This window comes from Zingiber officinale, chromosome 6B (assembly GCF_018446385.1).
Source record: "Zingiber officinale cultivar Zhangliang chromosome 6B, Zo_v1.1, whole genome shotgun sequence".
Classification (NCBI taxonomy): Eukaryota; Viridiplantae; Streptophyta; class Magnoliopsida; order Zingiberales; family Zingiberaceae; genus Zingiber; species Zingiber officinale.
The window spans coordinates 93,093,118-93,106,649 of record NC_055996.1 but is presented as its reverse complement, the minus strand read 5'-3'; the positions used below and the strand labels follow the sequence as shown (position 1 = coordinate 93,106,649).

Below are 13,532 nucleotides of genomic sequence, written 5' to 3'. Positions count from 1 at the left end.
TTTAAGTTTTAATTTTTAAAATAAATTTTTAAGTTAAACAAATTTAAGTTTTAATTTTTAAAATAAATTTTTAAGTTAAAAAATTTAAGTTTTAATTTTTAAAATAATTTTTTAAGTTAAAAAAGATTTAAGTTTTAATTTTTAAAATAAATTTTTAAGTTAAAAAAAAAATTAAGTTTTAATTTTTAAAATAAATTTTTAAGTTAAAAAATTTTAAGTTTTAATTTTTAAAATAAAATTTTAAGTTAAAAAAGATTTAAGTTTTAATTTTTAAAATAAATTTTTAAGTTACAAAGGATTTAAGTTTAAATTTTTAAAATAAATTTTTAAGTTACAAAAAAATTTAAGTTTTAATTTTTAAAATAATTTTTTAAGTTAAAAAAATTTAATTTTTAATATTTAAAAATAAATTTAAGTTTTAATTTTTAAAAATAAATTTTTAAGTTACAAAAGATTTAAGTTTTAATTTTTAAAATAAATTTTTAAGTTACAAAAAAAATTTAAGTTTTAATTTTTAAAATAAATTTTTAAGTTGGAAAAGATTTAAGTTTTAATTTTTAAAATAAATTTTTAAGTTAAAAAAAATTTTAAGTTTTAATTTTTAAAATAATTTTTTTAAGTTAAACAAATTTAAGTTTTAATTTTTAAAATAAATTTTTAAGTTAAAAAAAAATTAAGTTTTAATTTTTAAAATAAATTTTTAAGTTAAACAAATTTAAGTTTTAATTTTTAAAATAAATTTTTAAGTTAAAAAAATTTAAGTTTTAATTTTTAAAATAAATTTTTAAGTTAAAAAAGATTTAAGTTTTAATTTTTAAAATAAATTTTTAAGTTACAAAGGATTTAAGTTTTAATTTTTCAAATAAAATTTTAAGTTAAAAAAAATTTAAGTTTTAATTTTTAAAATAAATTTTTAAGTTAAAAAAGATTTAAGTTTTAATTTTTAAAATAAATTTTGAAGTTACAAAGGATTTAAGTTTTAATTTTTAAAATAAATTTTTGTTTAATTTTAATTTAATTTAATTTAATTTTACTTTAATTTAATTTAATTTTAATTTTAATTTAAATGTTCTTAGTCATCTCACCCGATCTATGTTTTCAATCAGGGAATCCTATAATTTTGTGAGATGAATTAGATTCAATTTTGGAGTATATTTTTAACTTGAGTTAGATTCAAGTTTAGCTTTGGGTTCAACAAATAGGCATTCTCTGGATAAACTTCTGAGCTATAGTGAGTCACTCGGACATCATTAAAGTAACTATGCCTTCGAGGTTTTCCAAATAGTCCTATCCACTGGACTTAGTACAAAAACCTTGGTCTAACTGGTTAGGATTCATAAAGGGTAGCTTCGGTCAGTTCCACTTAGCCAAATGCACCAAGTCGAAGCCACATCTTCCTAGACATGCATAGACTAAGCTTCCCTAACGTACTATCATCCAATATTTCACCAGTACCATTTTTCAAGTTAAACTTGAACCCTTTTTAACTAATCCTAATTACCCTGTCGGGTAGGTTAGTTAGGGTTACCCTGTCGGGTAGGTTAGTTTTGGAGGTGCCAGCTATTCTGGACCCTCCCCCTGAATTAATGGTCATTTAATTTAATTTTGTTCTTGGTTTATGTCTATTTCTTTTGTAATTATATTTTACTTGGTGATAGTTTATATTTTGTTGAGTTTTACTATTTTTAGATTTTAAATTTTTTGGTTTAGGTTTGTATTTTGGTCTTTGACTTGATTTGTTCGAGTTTATATAAACTATTTTTTCTTTAGGTATGTAGTGTTGATTAAGTCCTACTTGCGTGATTAAACACGCTTTCGGAACCCAAGCTTGTTTTGTTGGTTTGTGTTGGGTTATTAATGACTTGAATGTTTTATTTGAGCTTGACTTATAGCCAAGTCCGGTTTTATTATAAATTACTTTTTGATTATTTAATATTAAATCTAAGTTTTTGGATCTTGTTGTGAATTTTTCTAACATTTCTTTTAAATTATTAATTTCTAATTTTATAGATGAATTCTCCTCCTCAAGTGTTAGATTTTGAGTTGGATTTGAATTTTTTATTTGTTCCTTGAGATTTTGATTTTCTTCAAAGAGCAACTCATTTTATTTTTCTATTTTAATTAATTTATTGTTTAAGCAAGAAATAATTTTAAAAAAATTTCGGTTTAAGTTTAGGAATACCTCTTCGGAACCTTCGGAAACAAGTACGGACTCGTAGCTCGATTCGGGTTTGGACCCGTCTTCCGATTCTTCCTCCGATTCTTCTTCACGGGCCATCAGCGCGAGGTAACTCTTGTTCTTCTGTTCTTCGGCTTCCGATTCATCTGAGGAAGTGTCATCCCACGTTGCTTTAAGGGCCTTCTTTTTGGTCGTCCTTGGTTTCTCGTTTTTCAATTTCGGACACTCGTTCTTGTAGTGACCCTTTTTGTTGCATCCAAAGCATGTCACGCTCCTCGAGTCGGTTGGAGAATTGATCCTCTGAAGGTCCTTTTTGCTGAAGCTCTTTTCCTCCTGGTGAACATTTTCCTTACCAAGTTCACCAGGTGCTCTTCATCTTCAAAGTTCTGATCTGAGTCGTCTTCAGGTTCAGACTTGTTCTTTATCTTCTCCTTGGAGGAACCTGCAAACAAAGCTACACCCTTCTCGGCCCCGACGTTAGTTTGTTCGTGTAGTTCTAATTCACAAAACAACTCGTCTAATTTGAGTTTAGATAAATTTTTAGAAATTTTGTAGGCATCCACAATAGATGCCCACAAACTATTACGTGGAAACGCATTCAGTGCATACCTTATTAAGTCTCGGTTCTCCATTTGGTGGCCTATTGCGTGGAGCCCGTTGAGGATGTCCTTGATCCTCGCGTGCAGCTGACTTGCAGTTTCCCCTTCCTGCATTTTTATATTAAATATTTTATTTAAGAGTAAGTCCCTTTTTGTTACCTTAGCGTCGCTGGTTCCTTCGTGCAGCTCGATCAGTTTGCCCCACAGCTCTTTGGCGTTCTTATGTGGTCCGACCCGGTTTAGTTCTTCTCTAGTCAATCCGCACTGTAGGGTGTTGATTGCCTTGTTCTCTGTTGATGCCTTCTTTTTTAGGTATGATGTCCAATCTTCTGGATCCAGTAGATTCCCGGAACTGTCTACTGGAATTTTGTAGGGTCTGGTGACGCTTATCCACTGATTGAAGTCCGTCTTGAGATACACTTTCATTCGCTTCTTCCAGTACGGGAAATCATCCCCGTTGAAAAGAGGAGGTCGTACTGTGCTGAAGTCTTCAAGCTGAGACATTTTAATCCCTGCACACAATCAAAGAAATGGACAGGCAAATTCCCAAGACTTGGTCTTGGATTAGCAGTGCGGGAGGAATTAAAAGATAATAAAGGAACTAAATTGGTGTTGCACCAATTTAGATTTAATTGCAACGAGAAAGCTTTCCAAAAAGATAATAGTATCAGTTTGGAATTAAACGTAAGACTGAAAGCGAAAGGGAAAAAAACAAAAGAAAATTTCACCCCTTGTATGATTGGTGGTTGCACCAAATCATAGCAGAACTTGGCTCTAATACGACTTGTTGGATCGTAGATGTCTGATAGAGGGGGGGGGTGAATATCGAATGTAAAAAATTCGTTCGAGTATAAGCGCATCGGAAAAAAAACAATGATAACACAAACCAATTTTACTTGGTTCGGAGCCTGTGTCGACTCCTACTACAAGGCCCGCGGTCGTTGACCGCTTTCGGTGGGCAATCACTAGCAATTCGAATTTTATTACAAACTAAGTACAAAAAAAGCTAATGAAAAAATGACAGCAATACCGACAACGGAATGAATCGAAAAGAGAAACGTGTGTTATCGGAGCTTCGTTAGCGTCGTAGGAGCGTAGAGCAGCAGAGCAAGGAGTAGAAGATCTCTTTTTTCAGTTATATTTTGAAGCTCCCCTCTGACCCTCCTTTTATAGGATGCTCGGGGCGCCTGGATCCCTTCCGGGCGCCCTGGTGTGATGTAACCCGCCCAACCAACGAGCTCCACATGTCGACGCACGCCAGGGATAGAAATTGCCTCCCGGGCACCCGAACCACTTTTTCTCCAGAAGCTCCTTTATCTGCAAGAAAGAGTTAGTCCGAGGCAAACAATATGTATATCCTGCAAAATAAGATGTTAGCACAGTTTATACTTTAATCAAAGAAGATTATGACTTAGATTCCGTCTTTCCGAGACCGGAATCTAGTCACGATCTCGACTTAGATATCCGAAATGGATCTAAGCCGGATCGACGCCTAATGTTCCATTCCCGGGAACGTGTCCTCACAGTCACTCCCTTCCAGTGACTTACCTTTACTCACCTGCCAGACGTCCGGTCAGCCCTTCGACCCGTCTGGACTTCTCGCCAGCTATCCGGTCAGCCTGTCGACCTAGATGGACTTCTCGCCAAGCATCCGGTCAGCCCGTCGACCCGCTTGGACTTCTCGCCAGCTATTCGGTCAGCCCGTCAACCTAGCTGGACTTCTCACCAAGCATCCGGTCAGCCCGTCGACCCGCTTGGACTTCGTGCCAGACATCCAGTTAGCCCGTTGACCTGTCTGGACTTATCCTGCACACTCGGTCAGAGTGTTAGATCATGAAAAACCTAACTTAACCCGATTTGTCATTCATCAAAACCTGAGTTAGACCGTTAGCGCTAACCGCACCAACAGTAACTCTAGGTCCTAGGGGGTGGTAACCCTAAGTTATGGAAAATCCTAGGGGGAGGTAACCCTATGTCTAGGGGATGGTAACCCTAGATGAAAAATCCAGTCAGTCTGGAGGACCGGTCTGGCAACATGTAACTTCTCCTGAGAGGAGTAGGTGAGGATGCATTCCCTGGTGAGAGAACAATAGGTATATGTTCGACGTATGATTTTCAGAGGAAATCCGAAGTCAGAACAGGACAGTCCGAAGGCTATTAAAAGTTATTTTACTTAATTAATTGCTATTTGTCTAACTCTGTTTTACAGGAGACTAATAGTTTGTTGTAGGTTTAGATTCGACCTTGATCGGTCGACCGAACGACCAAATTAATCGACCGAACCCTAGTACAGCAGGATCAGATTTTTAGAGATACCGAGTTCGACCGAGGGATCTATCGACCAAACCGAGGATAAGCGGTGACGTGGTCGAGACGAGTTGATCGGACCAGATGAGCTGGGGATCGGTCGATCGAACAGCGGGATCAGTTGACCGAACTAAGAAACTCTATCTGAGCAACAGAATTGAGATTGGAAGGTTGACTGATTCAGGTGGGATCGGTTGACCGATTCAGGTGGATTCGGTTGACCGAACATGGGGATCGATCGATCGATCCGGGTCGAGTTAAGACTTGATCCCGAGATCAGGGGATCTGGATCAAGTTTGAGGAGGCTACAAAAGGGGTCTCGGCCAACACTTCAAAAGAACCAAAATTTAAACTACTTGCACTCCTGTGTGCTGCGACGAAACGCTTCAACAACACTCAACTGCTACACCGACAATTGACGTTCCTTTCCAACATATTTGTATTGTCGATAACTTTGAATTGCAATTGATCTTGTAAAGATTTTCTCGAGCTTATAGTGATTGCCCATCGAAAGTACTCTCACGTGCGGGTCTTGGAGTAGGAGTCGCCACAGGGTCCGAACCAAGTAACTCTTGGTGTTTGCTATTATACTCTTTGTCTCTTTACTTTCTGCTGCATTTCTTACTCTATGTTTTTCGAAATGAACGTGAAAGCCACGCGTGCTATTCACCCCCTCTAACACGTCTACAATCCTACAAATGATATCAAAGCCATGGTCTAGACCCGATGCAATGTGGGGTGACCTTGAACGAAGTTGAGGGTGAGCTTGGAGTAGGTCAGGGTGACCGGATGCTTGCGAGGAGGTCTGGAGTAAGTCAGGATGATTGAATGCTCGTGGGGAGACTCGAAGTAGGTCAGGGTGACCGGATGTTCGCAGGGAATCCGGAGTAGGTCAAGGTGACCAGATGATTGCGGGGAGGCCTAGAGCAGGTCAGGGTGATCAGATACTTGTAGGGAGGCAAGTAGATCAGGGTGACCAAATGCTCGCAGGGAGGCCTGAAGCAGGTCATGGTGATCGGATGCTCACGGATAGGTCCGAAGCAGGTCAAGATTGACCGGATCTAACTGCTTGTAGGGAGGCCCGGAACATGTCAGGGTGACTGAATTCTCACGGGGGGCCAGACCATGAGAGTAATAGTGGTCCTTCGTTTGAGGGGAGGATTGTTGGGGTTCAATCAAAATCCCACATTAGAAAATTTTGAGAAAGATCAGGGGTTTAAAAGAATGCATGATATCTCCATTGGAATGAAACCTTTTGAGGAGAGCCCAAGAGCAAAGTCATGAGTGCCTAGGCCCAAAGTGGACAATATCATGTCATTGTGGAGATATGTGAATATCCTTTGGGCACAACAAATTATATATATATGATATACCAGACCAGTGTAGTTGTAGATTTATGCTAGTGCATTTATACCGTAGTATATAATTATATGCTTAGGCTGGTGCCTATACGTGATAAATGTTAAACTAAAGTAAAATGGTAGAGTATTCTACTAGGTTATCTATTGTACTGCCATACAGGACTACTTGATTGTGAGATGTTTTTTTCATGTATTTATGATGATACCATGGAATTAATTAAGATATTACGGCTCACTGGTTAGTACTCTCTTGATGAGATTGGTGGACTAGTATTCTTTTGATAAGATTGTGACTACTCACTCGGTCACTCGGTGTAGTGGTAGCTGGAGTTGAGTGTAGTTAGTAGCTAGATAGCTACTTGTCAGGTCCGCCCACTTGGTCACTTGAAGTAGTGGTAGCTGGAGTTGTGCGTCGATAGTTTGACCTTGGAGTATGCTTGTGAGATTTTGTATATGCATGTGATATGTTTATTGCATATGTTTGCTACATTGTTATTATAGGATTGTTATACTCCTGGGCTGCCCATGAGACCATTAATGGTAGAGTGTTTCTCCTGCAGCCCGTAGCAAGATAACTACTACCTCTCTATTCACTAGACCACTCATTGTAGAGCGTTTCTCCTACAGTTCATATCTAGATGACTAGATGTCTTTGTCATTTGGACTTTTTATGGTAGAGTGATTGCTCCCATGTAGGATGATTTACTTTTGTTATTTACATTTGTACATGCCTATGATGTGCATCATCCATGTTGATCATTACCTATCATTACTCATTATATTATACATAGCTTAGCAGGTTAATAGAGGGTTATATTATTGTTATATTTTGTTAGCAGATGATTATACTATTGCCTTTACTTTTGTAGTAAGTATTATTACTACCCTTTGTTTTTTTTGACCTCCAAATTAGCAGATAGAGGATGTGTTATGTCGCTTAAAGGTCCTAGCTATCAGTCCCACTCAATTTCAGATTTTTGTTTGAGTTGTTTTATTTTTTTTATTTTGTTGTCGTTGTTTATGGTTTTATTTCCCTCATCGAATTGATGAGGTTTTGTTATAATAGTATAACTATTATCTTGTATAGATTAGTATGTTCAAATGTTCATGCATACATACATTATCATATGCATTGTAACAACTTAGTGATTCTTTTATATTGTATTGATATTTTTGTTGGTTTTAATTGGTTTGATACTAATTATTTCTTGTATTGTCACTATGGGTACCGTCCAATTTGATTGACAAGTACACCCTCAGAACATGAATCGGTGATGAATCCTTTATTCATCGTATAATTAGCAATGAATCTTGGATTTGTCATTGATTTAGCAATGAATTTCTTATTCATTATTTAGACACTGATGCTGATGTCGTAGAAGCGCAAAAGGCCGGTGATGAAGAAGATGAAGTTTTTTCCCCCAAAGAAAAGGGATATGAAGCCTACGGATCCAAAGAAAGGGGAAAGTTGTAGAAAATTATGGACGTAGATTTAAGGAAGAACAGTGAATGGGAGAGCACTCTCTTTTGATTCACGTGTTGGAGAGGGGGACTGACTGAAATTGTAGCCAACTTCATCATTTAGCGATTAATTGAAATTCATCGCTAATTTGGCTATAAATATAAAACTTGTCACCAATTGGCAATGAATTTTGCTACAAAGTTATTATTAGTAATGAAATATTTTTTGTTGCTAATTTTGGGACAAAATTTGTTTGTTACAAATTTCATTGCTGATTAGTGACAATTTTTTTTCCTCAAATTTTTTTATCAATTTGTGATGAATTATTTTCATCACTAAATTAGTGTTTTTTTGTAGTGATATGTGTGGGTGTGAAACCCAGTGAGTCCTTTAATACCAAACGCAATTAATTCTAAATGTATATAGTTATATCTTCTGTCAAATAAAGTTCTGGTTGATGCTTTAGTCATTAAGTTAAGTTGTTCTTCTCCTTCATGAGGAAGGTGAAGAGGTTTTGTTCTATAATTTCTAAAGACTAAAGAGGAGAAGTTGAGCATTTTGTGGTTGCGTAGTTGCCTAGGGTTAAGTGTATTTAACTGCTCATTTGAAAATATAGCTAAATTTTGATCAATGCCTATCAATTCCTCTAATCTATGATTATAAATATTGGATTGAGCTAGTCGCCCTAGGTTCGACATTATCTGACCTGGTTAATCATTTTTTTTATGATTAGAAATATTATTTTTTCTTGTTGTGATATTGTCTAACCAAGACATAGCATTTGCCTATGTTTGTCGTCGTCTCAATGTCTGGGAAGGACTAAAAAATGGTTCAACTTGAGTTCTTGTGAGATTCATTTGACTATTCTGAATTATAAGTTAAAACTTATAAGTAATTGGCAATTGTCTAAAGACAGTTTTTCCAAGGGATAACCTACTTAAGTATTTGTTGAGATTTTCCAAGGCAACCTTCTAATAAGTTGTTTGGGTGTTTTTTAAGGTGTTTTTCTACTGCAAACAATCTATTTTCTAATAGTGTTGTTCTGTAGCATAAAGATGTTATTAGAGCTAGTATGGTATTAGTTTGTTGAACTGAGAATTGGTCTCCATTTCCAATTATTTCAATACTACAATATAAGTTCTCTTTAGTCTTAGAGAAGTGTTTGGAATAATTTAAAACTTCTTCGTAATAGGTATTTTCGAAGTGCAGTTTGTTCATAGTAGGTAGGAGTTTAAGTGCTCCTTCTACCTAAGTTTTATTTGTTGGAATTAAGTTTTTAATTTGAAATAAAATAGTTTTGGACTGAAGTTTAAAATTTTCATGTTTATTTTTTTCAATAAGTTTAGAAAGACTTAAAATCTCTTTCTTGATAAGGATACTAAGTAAATTAAATTGAATAAATCTTCTATTTAAAGAATCTTATGATTCTTTCAGGAAGTCTATGCTTCATTATAAGTCACTTATTATCTGAGTTTGCTGTAATAAGTTATTAGACACTTATTCCAATATCTGATTAGTTTGTCGTTGTTGGGATGTTAGGGAAGTTCCTAAACTAATGAGTAGATCAGTAATGATATTTAAGTATGGATTTTTATTATATAAATAGTGATTATTTGTCCTAGATCTAACATAACAACTATGTTTATGTTGATCCGAAGTAATGATTTTTTAACTGGGGATTGCAAAACTAAATCTAAAAAGTCTAGTTTTTAAAAGTTGTAAAAATTTTTAGAACTATAAGTCATGCATTGTTTAGTGGTTCAGAAGATCTTAGGGCTCTGATACCAATTTTTGTATAAAGTGCTCCAGTTTTAGATCCAAGAAGTTCTGAGTTATAACGACCCAAATTTCTTCCTTTTGAGTCCCAAAAATAATTCTAAAAATATTTTGAAATGCTATAGAAAAATTCTAGAGATTTTTAGAAATTTTTAGAAATTTTTAGAGTATTTTTACACAATTTTTAGAGTTCGTTTGGTATTTTTACTAAGAGAAAGAAGTTAAAAAAAAAAAATATTGAAGACGGATTTTGACCCCAAGACCTCAGACTTAGCCACAGTCTTAACCGAATCCAGCCAATCAACTGATCTGCAGTTGTTTTGTTATTGAAAAGGGAAGCGAATCTATTTAAGTTGTAATTGGAACATTTAAAATAAGTTGTAATTGGAACATTTAAAATAAATTGAAAAATAAAGGGCGCGGCTGAGGAATCGAAGCCGAGGTATGCGACTTCGGTTAAAACCGGCTAACCAGCTATTCCAGGGCTGTTTTGTGAACAAATAGAGAACGAAATAAATTTAAGTAGTAGTTATAGATAATAAAAATAAAAGGTTGCAGAAAAAGGGCCGAGCCGAAGACCTCTGACCGCAGCAAAGTTTTAAGCGGAACACAGCCAACCAACTGCGCCAGCGGATATTTAAGTGATAGTTATTAACAAAATACCGGATTATTAAAAGGAGAACTTAGGTTTTTCCTTTTGACCCTAGAACCCCTAATTCCTCTCTTCTCCCTCACACGTGCGCGGCGTCGGCGATTTCTATCGGGCGGAAACGAAACCGAAGCTAGGTTTCGTCTCCGGCGGCCGGTCAAGGACCAAATCCGAGGGTCTTTCACATCGTCGTGATCATCTTGTCAAGGAGGACGCGCCGACACGAGGAGAACGCTGAGATCGTGGGCTCGTCCGAACCCTAGAAGGGATTTTTGCCGGCTGCGAGTTCAAGAACAGCAAGGTAAGTTGCTACTCACCTGCAGTAGGATAGCTCCGAGATTTTATTCCTTGTTTCTTTCCTTTTTCCCGAAAGCTTGGGACAGATCGTAGGTGCTCTGTGTTTTGATCGGATTCTATGCTACTTAGTTTCATGTTTTGAGTTTTGATACGAGTTTTAAGCTAGTTCTTTCAATGGTAGCATTGGGGTTCTTCTGTACAAGCTGGGTAGGTGGTAGCTGAATCCATATTTGACTCTATGTTTTGGTTGTTGATGCTTTTCTTTCCAATGTGTGATAGCTTAAGCTAGACAGTTTGTAGTAGAATCCGGATTTGATACTACATCTTGTTGCTGATGTTTTCTAATGTGTGCTAAATTAAGCTAGGTAGTTTGGTGATTTCAGTTTTGTAACAGTGAGGTTCAGTAGTGATGTAGTGGGGTAGCCTGCCTCCCTTCCTGTGGGTTGTTCATGAGTTATGAGGATGAAGGTGAACTTGGCAGGGGAACTTATTAGATTCGTATTGCTGCCCTTCTATGTGGTCCTTGATGTACATCTGGATAATGGAGTTAAATTGATGCATTAGTAATGGTACATGCTTTGATGATAGAGTTGTTTGAAATGGTGTTGAGGTTGCTACATGTGTTGATAAATAACTTGATAGTAGAGTAGGTTGGTGAGCAGGTTTTAAGATTCTGTTTTTGTTTTTGCATTTGCATCTCGTGTTGATAGTTGATGCAAATGGGAGGATCTGTGATTGAATTGTGATTTATTCATAGAGATGGGAATTTTGCAATGTCTTAGAAATTGCTATTCCATAGTTACCTAATGTTATTTGAGATTACTCTGTTTAGGTTGCATGTAGGATGAGTTCAGTTTAGTAAGTAGATATTTGTGTGTTTGATACTTATTTAACTGCGTGGTTGATTGATATGTGTTCCGGCCGCTTGTGGCTGAGTATATATTGCATGTATTGTTGAATATGGTCACCGGTACAAGGGTGATTTTGTCGAAATTTTTCGGTAGGGTTTCCATGTGATTTTTAATCATACCGGTTAAGTAGAGTTAGTAGTTAAGTAACGGTCACTCTTAGGTAGTAGTAGTAGTAAGAAGAGTGGTCGTTACATGAGTAGGGTTCTAGTGTCAGACTAAAGTGCTCCAATTTCACTTATTATCTTGGAGTTTTTATGCTCCTTTTGGAGTTATGTGTCTAAGATTGCCATTGTTTTTGTTGAACTTTCTGGGTTCTAAGTGAAGTTTATGGATGTCTAGTGTCAAAGTACTATTTGTAGTATTTTTAACAAAATCGTCTTTGTTTTAGGCTTTTATGGGATTTAGGATAATTTTAGGCACTTCGGAAAGATACTTTTCTCAATTTTGGTCTCACCTGGGAGCCTCACATATTAAAAAGCCTTAGGAATCTTAAGCCTTAGGTTTTCACCATTACCCCGATAGAGTTGGGACTTACAGTGAGCTTCTAGCTCTTGTTGTCCAACTTAGAGCCAACATAAGTTTTACAAGTGTGAAAAACCACAACAATTCCATCTTCTTTAGATGGTTAGTGTTTCACATAAATGTATACTTGGAAAAGGGCTAAGAATTTTGACATAAGTTGAGAAAAATAGAGCCTTTACTTTGGCGCAGAAAAGTTTGTTAAGTTGACATATAAAAATTATAGAGTGTTAGGGAATTACAACTAATTAGGAAATTGTAAACTAGAAAATTACAAACTAGTTATTGCAAATTTGAAGCTAGATAATTGCAACAAAACGTGAGAGATTAAAGACTTATAGAAAGTGTACACACTGCTTATTTTATAATAACTTAAAAATTAACAAACTTATAGCAAGCACACCTATTCCTTCTAAGACACCGACTTCTTGTGTTGATGCCTTAGTCATTTACATAGAGTCCTTATATAGAGGTTTTCAAGCCTTCTTACTTCAGGAGTTATTAAAATTGTATGATCAAAAGATAAGATAGGCTGACTCAGCTTGAATACGTTGATAAGATATAAAGACAAGTTGGAGAATTTTGGGGTCCGCCATTAGTCCTTTGTTGCATTATCAATGTTCTTTTTTTGAGTGGATTTAAATATCATGGCTAACATAGAAGTTATGGTAGACAATGATGAGTGTTTCTTTTCCCATTCCGCTTGTGTCTTTTTTTGTAATATTAAACTAAAGTGATGTGTTCAGTTATAATTAGAAAAGGAAAAAAAATGAGACTCTCATTTCCTTTGGCTAGTAATTTATTTTTTACTGGCTTCACCGGCTAAGAGAAAATCTTATGAGTCTACCATAGTATCCCATTCCCATGTGTTTCCTTGGACGACTACTCTCTAGTGTCGAAGTTGTTTTTCTAATGGGATTAAAGAAATCCAATTAGTATCTTAATTTGACTTATTATACATTGTCCATTCTGGAAACTCATTGTCTAAGCAATGGTCAGTTTCAAGGTAAAAATATTCAACTATATATTATGTTTTTGGGAAAAACAATGAATTGCATTCACAATCACTTTAAAATTATAATCATTAATTTGATTGAAGCCTTTTCCTCTAAAGGTATATATTTTCTTAAATCAAGGGATTTTAACTCAAAACCTTTGATAGGAGTAGAATGGACTATTAGTCTCAACAATTCTAAAACAACACTTAAACCAAAAACTTTTATAATGTATAAGGATAGCCATAAAAAGTCCCCACGGTGGTGCCCAGTTGGCTAGAAGGTAACAACTTTGCTATAATGGGGGAAATGGGTCAATTCTCGACGGGTACATGCTCTTGGGGAAAGGAAAAAAAACCCTTTCACCTTGTAGCCATTTGGCGGTCGACTATAAGCTAATCTCGTGATTTACCTTCATTCACATAATCTAGAGACAGATTATGAGGGACGTATGGGGTGAGTGTAATCACCTTTTTC

General features: G+C 35.7%; 1 protein-coding gene across 4 annotated transcripts in view; it reads right to left on the bottom strand.

Moving 5' to 3' along the window:
- The window catches only part of LOC121993207 (chaperone protein dnaJ 16-like), a 29,711-nt gene extending 17,203 nt beyond the window's left edge, over positions 1 to 12,508 (bottom strand). The window contains exon 1 of one of the 4 annotated variants that reach the window (XM_042547900.1): positions 12,464 to 12,508. The gene's annotated coding sequence lies outside the window, so the exon portion shown is untranslated. Of the gene's footprint in view, positions 1 to 2,182; positions 2,245 to 12,463 lie in introns of those variants that run through there. The other 3 variants (XM_042547903.1, XM_042547899.1, XM_042547902.1) reach the window with 3 other exon arrangements.
- Between the last annotated feature and the right edge of the window lie 1,024 nt (positions 12,509 to 13,532).